General features: G+C 36.3%; 1 protein-coding gene across 6 annotated transcripts in view; it reads left to right on the forward strand.

Moving 5' to 3' along the window:
- FAM135A (family with sequence similarity 135 member A) overlaps positions 1 to 13,056 on the forward strand; it is a 127,901-nt gene that overhangs the window by 33,251 nt on the left and 81,594 nt on the right. The window lies entirely within an intron of this gene.

Here is a 13,056-nt window from a genome sequence, read left to right on the forward strand (position 1 = left end):
GGAAAACAGGTGGTCTAAACTATATGGTGGTTTATTCCCACAGACTTTTCTCCTACCCTCTTCCTGTTTACTTGCTTTATCCTATGTTCTTTCCATTTAAAATTTTAATTTTTCTTTTATTTATCTATTTTTCCTCTTTCAAACTCTTTTTCCCCAACTCAGTTTAACTAGTGCTTAACAATCTTCATTTTTTACTCTTATTTTAAGCTTCATTGTGCTCTTGCCAAGAACTTTTCTTTTTTCTTTGTCCTCTTTGCTTTATTTTCCTTCTAGCCTGTTGTGAATTCTAATTCTAGAATGTTTTCTAATTAGTGAGTATGCTTTTTTTTTACTTATTTCTTCTTTCCTTTTGTCTTTCAGTTAGAGGGTAAAGTTTGAAACTCCCCCCTTCTGTTCTGTTTCTTTAATTAACTTTATAGATCTTACTCTGCCCTTCATATTTTCTTCTGTCTTTCATCCTTTAGAATATCACTTCATTAGAGAAGCATTGTCAAACAGATATTCTGTTATCTTATATAGTAGAAATCACTCTGACCCAGACCTACCTCTAGTCCTTACCAAAATGAATTTCCATTCCTAAAACCATGCTATCATCTCTTAATTCTGTGTTCTCACTACCACTGTGGAAGTTAGTTGCCCTTAGGGTTTTATACTTTCCTTCTTTTAGGATGGGTTCCTTTTTCAGGGAGAGACAGCTCTTTCTCAAAGCAGGTGCAGTTTCTCCCTAGATGAAGCTCCCTATCTCTTACTACAAAGACCCACTTCCTCTTCCATGCCATTGTTCTTTAGTAATCCCCTTTCCTTTCCCATTCCCAGATACTATCCTTCACCTCTCTTTTCTCCCTTCCTGTTCTTTGCTTTTATACTATTCTTCTACAGTCCCCACTCTTTTTGAGAGATCAAAGGAGTTCTTATCCTTTCATTATTCACCTGTGGATTTTGTAACTATTCCCCCTACCACTCTTCCACTTTAGTTTCTCATTCTCTTATTCCCTCCCAGAGATATATTGTTTCACTCATAGGAGGTTAGGAGTTCAGTCCATGGAAATTAGATTAACTTTTCATCTTTCTCTCCTCATTCTTTAAGTTACCTTTAAATCTTTAACTCCTTAGATCTTTTTTTCCCTAGATGGTTCTTTAACCTTTTTCTTTTGACCCATTGGTCAGTCTCTTTCTTAGAACAGTAAGCTTATAAGTATGAGAAAATTTGTTTAATTAGTCTTTTCTCAACAGATTGTTCATTATTTATCTGCTTTTTTGGGGTATTTGCAAGTCAGACTATTCACTTTTGTTTTTATTTTTTAGGAATGTCTTAAATGCATTCCTTCTTGAAAGTCAAACTTTTTTCATTGATGATTATTAGGTGCATCTTTGTAGTATAGGTTATCTGAGATTACAGCTAAATATGGTGTTTTATTCTTTTTACTTTCTTGTGGCTGCAGAGTAATTGTTATTTAAATTGCCTTTCCTTCATATCTGAAGGTTTTCTTCATGTTACAGTAAAATTTGTTGTTTATTCTTGAAATTTCACCACTGTATGCCTTATAGTTTGAAGCATGGGTTTTTCCTGAGAGTGATTTGATCAATGTTTTGTACTCTACTTAAAAATTCTGGGTAGTTTTATTATGCTATTTATTACAATTTGGTATCCAGATTCTTTGATTTGCCATGTACTTCTGGGAGATATTAGGTTATCTCTGTGTATCCTGTCTTCAAAGTCAGTTGCTTTGACTCATAAGACATAGTATATTCTCTAGGTCACAAGACCAGTGATATGAAGGGCTAGAAATTCTCTAATCTCAAGTAATTATAAAAAAGAGAAAGAAGAATTATGTACCTTAGGGAGAACAATTATAGTTGAGTCCTCAAGACAAGAAAGCAAAAAGCCCAAAGAGGTTTCAGCCTAGTGAATTAACAGTGGAGAACACTAATCCATAATGTGCTCACTCTGCACTGCTGCCTCACAGGCTTCTATACTATGCCACAAAGTAGCCCCTGGGCTTGTATTTTAGGACCCACCCAGGGATTTCATTACTACTACAGAGTCTCTGTCAGTGCATCCCACCCTTTCCCTATTGAACAGTTATAAAACACAACAGACATCAACATTGCCTAGCCATAGGAAAAGAGAATATGGAAGAGCTTCCTTCATTCTGAGGTAGCACCAAGGCTAGAGAACTCCAAGGAGACTTGGCCCAGAATCCCCACAACACCCTCCTCAAATCCCAGAAAAAGCAAGATTTAACCCAGCCAGAGAACTAAAGAATTGAAGGAAATTGGGGGAAATGCCTGCGTGTAGCTGCACTGAACCTTAAGTAAAGTGGTTTGAAATCCAGTAAGACTATTCCAGTCCCCCCAGCAAAGTTACTTGGAGTAGAGACTGAGGTCAAAGAAAAAATTAATTTCTGAGTGTGGGAGGAAGCTAAGACAAAATGCTACCCAGCCATTAGGGATGAAATGGACAGACCGAGACAAGCACAGGCAAGAGTCAGTTGAGAATTTGGGAGCGTCTTCATTAGCTGGCGGCTGCCTCATGGAAAGACCCAGAGGAGACAGCCCCAAACAAGGTGTATGTGTGCCTTTTAAGCATTTTGGCACTTCCTGGTACAGCTCTGCGGTTGTAACATCAAACATATCTCACAGAACTGTTTTGACAGGGGCCCAAGGGGCTGCTAGGCAAAGGGGGCACAACAGAAAGTGGCTACTAGGGCTGCTAGGCAAGGGGCACAGCAGAGAGTGGCTGGGCCCAACCCTGCCTAGAAACTCAACAGACTTTTCTCAACCCAGGAGATCCGGGGGGGAAATAATGTCCATTTGAGGGAATACCTTACTTCGGAGAGGAAGAAATGAGAAAATAAATCATAGGGAGATATAAGGAAAGAAAGTTAATTCCACCAAAGATTTCAAGAGGAAGAATATGCAATAAAAAACCTAGCACTAAGGAGCTAAAGCAACATAGAAGATATTAGTAGGAAAGATGAGTACAAAAACATCCAAAAGGTTACAGACCTCTTCAAATAACTCTTGTAAGATGAAGGAAATTGCTGATGAAATACAGAACCCTGTGAATTCCCGGGAGATTGTGGCCTACACAGCAAGAATAATTAGCAGACTAGAAAAATTGAATCCATAAAAAAATTGAACTGAGTCTCTCCAAAGGTGTGAGAGAAAAAAACAGTTTGAGAATACAAACATACAAAAGTAGAGACAGTCTTTGAGGAAGAGAGATTGAAAGCAGTGAGATTAAAAGAAGAAATGACTTCTTTATAATCAAAAGCCATTGATCTCAAGGTCAGGGTTTTCTAAGAAGAGGGAAGTTAAAAGAGAGAATATTCCAGACTTGGTGGACAGCCAATAGAAAGACTCAGAAAAAATAGAATGTGATATGAGAAACAGCAAGTAGACCAGTACAACTGGACTGCTGTGGAGGAGAGTGAATGTGGTCAAGACTTAAAAGAGAAGGAAAGGACTAAATTATGAAGAGCTTTAAATGCCAAATAGAGGAATTTATATTTGCATTTAGTAATAACAGGGAGTTATTGTAATTTGTTGGACAGGGGATAATATGGTCATATCTGTATTGGAGATTTGAGGAATCACTTTGGCATTAGTGTGGAGGATAGATTGAAAAGAGGAGATACTTGAGACAGAGAGCCTAATTTAAAGACTATTACAGTAGTCTGCGATAGTGATGATGAAGGGCTGAGCTGTGTAAATAGAGAATGGGACTGTATGTGTGTGTGTGTGTGTGTGTGTGTGTGTACGCATGTGTGTGCATGCGTATGCTCCCACACAAGACAGAGAAAGAAATGACAGGATTTGGCAACTGATTGGATATGTGGGGTGAGTGAAAGTGAAGAGTCAAGGATAAAGCAAAGATTATGAATCTTGATGACTGGAAAGGTAAGGGTGTCTTTGACAAGAATAGGAAAGAGGGGAGAGTTTAGAAAGAAAAATGTGTTCTGTTTTCAACATTGAGTTCTATTGGACATCCATTTAGAGATATCAAAAAGGCAGTTGGTAATGTGTGAGACTAGCTCAGGAGATAGATTATGGCTGGATAAAATAACATCAACATAGAGATACTAATTGAATACATGGGAGCTGATGAGATCACCAAGTAAGATAGTATGTAGAAAAAGTAGAAGAGAGTCTTGGGGGACATCCCTGGTTAATGGCCATGAAATAGATGAAAATGAAAGATAGGAGACAGAAGAGTGGTCAGACTAAAAAAACTAAAGAACTAAAAAAAGAAAGCAGTGTCACAAAATTGTTATAGTGAGATCAATGAATAAATTGATGAAAACACATTTGCTAAGTGCTAAAGATACAAATAGAAAAGCAGAGACAGTCCCTGCTTTCAAGGAGCTCATGTTCTAATATGCTTCACAAAAACTAGGTTTTCTTTGTAAATCAGATGGAAAGGTCCCATGGAGTGAAGTGGCAAAGCAGTATTCTAATGCGTATTCTTTTTTTTAACAATATTTTTTTCCCCAATTTTGTTTTTAAGTTTTGAGTTCCAAATTCTGTTCCTCCCTCCTTTCCTTACCCCCTCCATGTTATGGTAAGCAATCTGATATAGTTTGTACATGTGCAGACATGTAAAGCATTTCCATACTAGTCATTTTGTAGAAGAAGACTCAAGCAAAAATAAAAAATGAAAGAAAGTGAAAAATAATAGGCTTCAGTCTGTATTTAGATAGCATCAGTTCTTTCTCTGGAGATAAGCATCCTTTATTATGAGCCCTTTGGAATTTTCTTGGATCATTGCATTACTAAGAATTAATTGAGTCATTTACAGTTCTTTATCATACAGTATTGCTGTTACGATGTACAATCTTCTCTTGGTTCTGCTCACTTCACTTTGTATTATTTCATGTAAGTCCAGGTTCTTTCTGAAATAATCCTGCTTGTCATTTCTTATGGCGCACTAATATTCCATCACAATCATATATCCCAGCTTGTTTAACCATACTCCTATTGATGAGCATCCATCCCCTCCATTTCCAGTTCTTCACAAGAAGAGCTACTATAAATATTTTTGTATAAATAGGTCCCTTTCTTTTGTTTTTTATTGATGTCTTTGGAATATAGAGCTAGCAGCAGTATTGCTGAGTCAAAGCGTATGCCCAGTTTTGTACTTCTTTGGGCGTAAGTTGCAATTTTGTTCTCCAGAATGGTTGAATCAGTTCACATCTCCCATCAACAGGGAGTAATGAATATTCTTAAATATAATTTCTACTGATAAGTACTCCCTGTTTCTGCATAAGCTGTTTGAAAATGCAAAGGACTTTTTGTGGCAAGAATTTTATTTGCCAGGTCTCTAACAGCTTTGGCTGCTAAGGAGTCAGGGGCTATAGCATCTACAGAAGCATACAAGTTTTATCTCCTCAGGGACTGCTTCCCAGGATGATGCCTTTGGGGCCTGAGCTGGAAATAGAACTAGGGGTACTGGGTCTTTCCACTTCCATTGCTCTTGGGATTATTAGCTTGTTGGTAAGACTTAATCAGCAGTTGGTGGTGAAAGGAAAATAGACTCCATTACTTCCCTCATTGGCTTCAGAGCCCAGGCTAGAAGGATTCACTGTCATTCTGAAGACTCCTGGGTTTAGGATCCTGGACTATATTTCTTTTGGAGTCTGGGTTAAGATAGTTGCAGTGTTTTGACTTTCTTGGGCACCTGGTGCCTCTTTTTTCAGCGTGCCCTGCTGCTTTAACTGAACTGGGTTGCCTGCCCATTAGGTAAGTCTAGGAGAGAATGAGAGTAGCAGAGGAGGCACCAAATACTGACTTTTTCAAGGATGTTAGCTGAGAAAAGTGAGGAAAGATGTGGAATGACGACTGTTGGACATAATAGGATCAAGTGAGGGTTCTTTAAGAAGGGAGTGTACTTGGATATGTTTGTAGGCAGCAGAGAAATAGACATTAGATAAGGAACAGCCTGCTAGAGAAGACAGTAAGGGGATAGACTGAGATAAGTGGTGGACATAGAGGGCTTAGCCATGGCAAGTCTCATATCATCAGACTCAAAGGAGAAAATAGCGTGTGATGCTGTCATTTTGATGTGAAATTAGGAGGAAAGAAAAGAGGGAGTTTGCAATAAATGACCTCAGTGCAACCTGAGATGAGTTTCTTAGCAGAGGAAGGATAGAAACAGGAGACTTGAGGAGAAAAGCGGTTTGGAACAACCCTTTTGATCACTGGGGTAGGGAATCATTTAGGAAACCATAGAATTGCTTTGCTGCAGTGAGGACCCAGTTGCAATTAACTGTCGTAAATGTATACTGCACTGATAAGTGATTTTCTCCAATTCTGTTCAGCAATATGTGAGTAGGAGGCAGATGGTGGGAGTAATCCAGGATTGGAGTTGAGCACAACAAGGTACTTAATGGGACAAGGGGACAAAGAATCTGAGAATAGAAGCTTGGGTAGAGTTGGATTGATTTACCAGGAGATGGATGTTGGGAAGGCATCAGAATATAGCCAGGACGTGAATTGTGCTAAGAAAGTCATGATAAAGATGAAGAGTAGATTTAGGGGGAATATAACATAAGAAGAAATGGAAATATAGCAGATTATGATCAGATAATAAAATTTTGGGGTTCTGGAAAATGAATGTTTTGTGGGTCATGGGTTTGTGGATTATGGCAAGATTTAAATCCCTATATGTAATAACTGAGATGGAGTAGAGAGAATAATTCATGGGAGTTTTGAGTAAATTGAGAAACTAGGAGTATTAGTATATTTTATATACTGTATATTTGAGAGAATATCAGCGTATTGTTAAAAATCTTTTAGAATGAGATAAGAGTTAGGGTTGAGAAGACAACTGACCCAGACACTGAACTAATTAAGAAAAGGAAAAAAAGGAAATGGGGAAAATATGTTTTGTAAACATATCAGATCTACATACCTGCCATCCAGAAAATGTAAGGAATTGGCACACACTTATGAGACTAATAATATGCTTCCTAGTTGAATAGTGGTCAGAGGATATGAATATATCATTTTCATGAGAGGGAAAACATGGTTAGCTACTTGAAAAAAAAAGGTCAGTTATCCTACTAATGGCTACTAATAGGAAGGTAGATGGGAGAATGATAACTTACAACAAAAGCAAAATTGCTTAATTTTTTTTTTTGGCAAAGTAGAATGACATTAGACTGGAATAGACATTACAAAAGTGTATCTACTAGGGAATTGATATCTAAGGTAAGTAGGTAAGACTACCTTAACTGACCTTGATTAATTCAAGACATTAGACCTAGATGAATGATATCTTCAGACATTGAAAAACTGACAGACATGACCACTAAACCATTGTCAGTGACATTTGAAGGAAAGTGGAGAACTAGAAAGGTGCCACGGTCTTGAAGAAGAACAAATGTCTCACACACACACACACACACACACACACACACACACACACACCCACCCCCCCTAGAAAAGGAAGGTGATGATCACAGAGAGCTAACACTGGTTTTTGCAGCAATGGATGGGGTTTCTTAAATGGTAGATCAATGAAATATTGCATATGTAGTTTATCTAGATTTTAGTGAAACATTTGATAAAGAATTCTGTACTATTATCATTGAAAAAATAGAAGGGTATGGGCTTAGAAGACAATATTGCAATAGATGGATTCAGAACTACTTGAATAATTCTTTTTAGAGTCTGGCCATTAGTGGCTTGACATTAGCTTTAATAGAGGTCTTCAGTGTAGTGTCAGTAAGGACCTATAGTTGGATCTGGCTGCTTAACATTTTATCAATGACTTGGCTAAAGGCAGATTGTATCCTAATCCATTTTGCAAGTGATACCAAGTTGAGAGAAATATCTAACACAGTGTAACAATTGTAATTCAAAAAGATCTTGACAGAATGTAACATTGGGCTCAACATCATAAAATGAAATTTAAGAGTTATTAGCATAAAGTTGAAAAATTCAACTTCACCAAATACAAGATGGAAGAAAAATAACCAAATAGACATTTTGGTGTACTATATATAAGCCTAATTATGGCAAAAAAACCCCAAGCAGATTCAATTTGGGGCTGCACTAAGAGAAGCTTTTAGTTCCTAGTGTCTAGAAAAGTGGCAGTTCAACCATTTTTTCCCCTGGTCATTCTAGAAAATATCATATTCATTTTTGAGTACCACCATTGAGAAAGGACATTAACAAGAAAGAGAATATCCAGAGGAGAGCCATAAGGATATTGTAGGACTTGCATGATCATGGCATTTCAGGAAAGATTAAAGAAATTCAGAATATTTTAACCTGGAGATGAGAAGACTAGGAGGGACACGAAAGGTATTTAAAGAGCTTCAGATATTTAAAGAACTGTTATATGGAAATGAAATGGATTTGTTCTTGGCTTCAGACGGCATAATTCAGCACAATGGATATGGACATTTCAGAGAGGCATATTTAAGTCTGGTATTCAGAAAAACTTTCTCATGATTATAACTGTCCAAAATTGGAATGGGTTATATTGAGAAGTAATGGTACCTCTCACTAGAGGTCTTCAAGCAGAGGCTAGATGACCATTTGGGCATGTCATAGAGGAAATTCTATAAAGGTTGAACTCTCAGGTTTCTTGAAGCTCTAAAACCATCATTCTGAGAAAAATTAAGATATTTTTAAGATATCAACTTAAATTTTTAAAATTTGCAGAAAACGTCACAAGATCAAAAGAGAGGGAAGAAGACCTCCAACATTTTAGGGTGGACCCCCTGTGGTGAGCTTCAGGGAGGACAGGATCAAAATGTTAGGCATTGATGAGCTTGAGCTACGTAATGGGTATTGATTGGAAAGCAGTTTGAAATGACAATATGAATCACCAAACTTATGGTATCCTTTTATCATGTTATTCCATATTAGCTTAAATACCAGGAAGAGGAACAAAAGCATCTATCTACAAATAGGTTATTTTAATAACAAAATTTTGATTGCATTCTATGTCCAATGATTCAATTTTAGATATCTGAGATGGTATGTCATAATGGATACACTTATTTGGAATCAGGAAAACTTGTGTTCAAATCTTGTTTCTTACATCGTGCAAGCCACTTAAACTGTCTCAGCCTTAGTTTCCTAAAATGGAGATAATACCTATCCTTCCCCGTCTCTAAAATAGGGTTATTGATACCTACCTTTATTGTGAGGCTCAAATAGGATAATGTACTGTAAATTATTTGGCAAATTGTCTAGTGATTTATACTTGTCAGTCATTCAGAGAATAGATGAATAGATTATTTAATGGATCACTAGGACACCATCAAAATTATAAATATAGAAAAATGCAAGGTAAAATGGAATATATGACTTCTAAGCAAAATCATCAAAACCAAATTTGAACTAACTTTGATTCCAATATTCCAACTAATCTGTGGTCTCATAAATGTGAAATATTTCCTGTGATGATGTAGATCACAACCTGTCCATTCTGTATTACTCTCTATGTCTTTCCACAAATTCACCACAGGGGTCTACCCTTAGCATCCTGAGCTCTTGATCCACTTCTGTTAACTCTTTTGAGCTGACTGTTCTGGAAACATCTCAAACTTAGCATGTCAAACTAAAACTCATTATCCTCCCCCTCCAAACTTCCCTGTTACTACCATCCTTCCAGTTACCCAGATTAGCAACTTCTGAATTATCTTCTACTCCTTACTCTGACACCCCACATATCCATTCAGTTGTTCTTGTGGAGAACAGTGTCTCACTGTCCTTGTCACCACCCGCTCAGCCTGCTGACCAATTGCCACCAACAGGTAAGTAACCCAAGAACAGCAGTATCCCTCAAACCAAGAGCCTTACGTCCAGCCAAGCCCCCACAGCTATCATGCTGGAAAGCAACCCTGGTAACCTGCCATTTGCTTCTGGAGGAACCCTGCCTCCCCAGCAGCCACAACTATTGAAGACCTGAAAACTTAAGTCCATGGCACCATTAATAGATGAGATTCTTATCACTTGAAAGATGAATTACCGTTTGCTTTGCCATTATAGTCTAGTGATCCAGTAGAGTATTTCTGTCAGACTTCTAGCTGAAACCTCTTGAATGAGTTCCTTTTAGAGCTCTCTGAGATTCTCAGACAAAGGACTGTCTTGATTTTATGTTTGTCTCTCCAGTGTGAATGCTTCTTCAGTCATTTATCAATTCATTCTTTCATTTCCACTTTCAGTGAGGCATCATTATAGGATTATGTGGAAGACCAGGTACTTGATAATTATTTGTTGAATCAGATTGATAAATCAAAATGATAATGGATAATATTTCATGTAGAACATTATTTTGTACAAATGGAAGAAGTAGAATATGTAGGATATTATAGCATCAATGTGATATTCACTGCGCCCATAGCAGCCATGAGTATCCTGGTGCAATTCTGAATCGTGAAATACCACAGCCTTGGATGGGTGCTGTGCTGTTTACCTCAGGTTTGGTGAAATGTTCATCCATACCTATCGTGTACCTTCCTGGTAACCTGTCCTGCTCCCTATGTTCCTCATGAATCTAGACCAGCATCTCCATTTCAGAGGAGGCAGCAATGATACTTCTGGGTTGCAGCCCATAGGAGGCTTTTTGTTCCTGAAGGCCTATACGCTGAGCAAATTTCCATAGCCTGGAGCCTGGGTCTTCATTGCCCTGGAAGGAGAGAGTGGGGAAAATGGGGTGCAGGGGCTTGAAATAAGCATTTGTTGTGTCATTAGGTCTACTAGTAGCATGGGAGGCAGGGTAGGGGTGCCAAGTGATCTTAGAGACAGTGAGTATGAATTCCTGGTTTTTGAATTTTTTTTTTTAATTTTCTTTTGTATTCTGGATGTCCTAGACCATGGAGAAAGCTGAAGTTCCTTAATCTTTGTCACATAATTAATATTTTGGACAGGTCTGAGAGACTGTGAGAATCAGAGAAAATAGCTAGTTTGCGATTTTGTTGCTCACATGACCCGGAACCTCTATGTAGTCATTTCAGATGTTAAATGCTTAATAAATACTTTTCATTTATGGGAATTATACATAACAGTTGCTTAGAAAAGACCCATCCAAAAAAGGAATTCTTGTTTGCAAAACTGTCATACTTTCTTCATTTAGTCTTTCCTAGACTGTGGTATCAAATGTACTTAGATAATTTTAAATCTTTTAATTTAAAATAAATTCCTACATTTTAGATTTGTGAATAACATTTTAAGTGTATTACATAAATAAAAGTTTACAATAACTTACAGAAAAAAATTTGTTAGGAAACTTTTTATTTTATATTTTTATTTTGCTAAACAATTCCCAATTAAATTTTAATCTAGTTCTTTATTGTGATTATTATTATTATTTTAAATTTATTTATTTATTTGTTTTCAGTTTTCAAGCATCACTTCCATAAGTTTTACATTTTCTTCCCCTCCCCAAGATGGCATGCAATCTTATATGGGATCCACACATACATTCTTATTAAACATATTTTCACATTAATCATGTTGCATAGAAGAATTAAAATGAATGGGAGAAAGCATGAGTAAAACTTAAAACCAAAAAAAACAAAAGAGAAAATAGTCTTCATCATTCTGTGAGAAAACAATTTTTTGATATAATGCGGTTAGTAAACTAAATAAAAACATTTAAGTCACTTTAATTTGCCAAGTAGTAATATCCAGTGTATATATCGTGACTGGGAAATTTGTAACTTAGTTTTCATTTTTCTAAATAACTCGGAGCGAATAACCTAGAGGTGATTTTATTCTGTATTTTTATAAGGGTAAAATTGTTAAAAAATTATAAGATAGGGCTTTTTTCTTTCTATACCAAAATGTAGTAGGGACTAAAAAAATAATAATTTCTCCAATAGGATGGAAGCTGCTTGAAGGCAGGATATAGTTCATTTTCTATTTAGATCTTTATCACTTAGTGTTGTTCCTTATACATAGTAATCATTTTAGTAAATATGAGTTTCGTAAGATTATAGAATACATAATATAGAAATGGAAATCACAGATTAGATATGTAATTCTAGTTTCTTTTTGTGCTAATTCCAAAATCATCATGCTATTCAATCTATGCTTTGATTGAAAAAGTTAGGCATAGGGACTAGACTGGTTATTTCATTGATAGAGGAAACTCTCAAATGAAGAAACTCCCCACTACCAATGCAAGTTGGTACCATCTCTGTAATTTATAGTCTTAGAAAGTTGCCTGGCACTGATGTTAATTGGAAAAGCTTGTTACATTCTGTTAGCAATAATAATAGATCTATTTCTTTATGATTAGGTAGTATTATTTGCCTTGCTAAATGTTATTCTCAAAGTACAGATTTATAGATAAGGCATTTAGAATACTCTAATTATGTAAATTATCAGTTTAAAGGAGGTTCCTTTTTCATCTTAAAGAAACCAGAAAAATGTTTTTGCCTTTCATTAGGGATTCTTAACTTGAGAAGTGATATTTGCAGGAGGAGAGGACATGTCTCATATCAGGAGGAGTCTCTAAACATGGATAGGAAAAAAAATTACAGTTTTATTTTCAACACCCTCCAATTGAAGTCTAGCATTTGCTTCATTTTGAGAGGAGATCCATAGTTTTCACCAAACTGTTAAAAAAAAAATCATAGAGTCCTGTCACATTTTAGTTAAATTTGTGTTTCTTTTTAAATTTCCAAGTTTAAAAGTGGGAAAATGTTTTAAAATAGAGATTTGAAAATTGTTTTGCTCCATAAATCAGTACATTATGCCTAAGTGTCCACTGTGTATACAGAGGCACATAGGTATACCTTGTCTGTATGCTATATGTATTTTTTTAATTCATCCTCAGATAAAGAGTTTTATCATGCCACTTCGAATTTAAGCTCCTTTAGGGCTAGGATTTTTCCTTTTTTTTTTCCTTGTATCCCTAGCACTTGACATGGTGAAAGTATTTACATGCTTGTTGGTTTATTCATTGTCTCATAGCTAGTAAGCAGTGACATTTGGAAATGAGGGTAAAGCCTGACTTAGTATAAATGAGCATTTATGCTATTCTTCTGTAAATGAATGTGGTCATACTTTATATATTTGATTTCCAATTTG

This window comes from Notamacropus eugenii, chromosome 2 (genome assembly GCF_028372415.1).
Source record: "Notamacropus eugenii isolate mMacEug1 chromosome 2, mMacEug1.pri_v2, whole genome shotgun sequence".
Taxonomy (NCBI): domain Eukaryota; kingdom Metazoa; phylum Chordata; class Mammalia; order Diprotodontia; family Macropodidae; genus Notamacropus; species Notamacropus eugenii.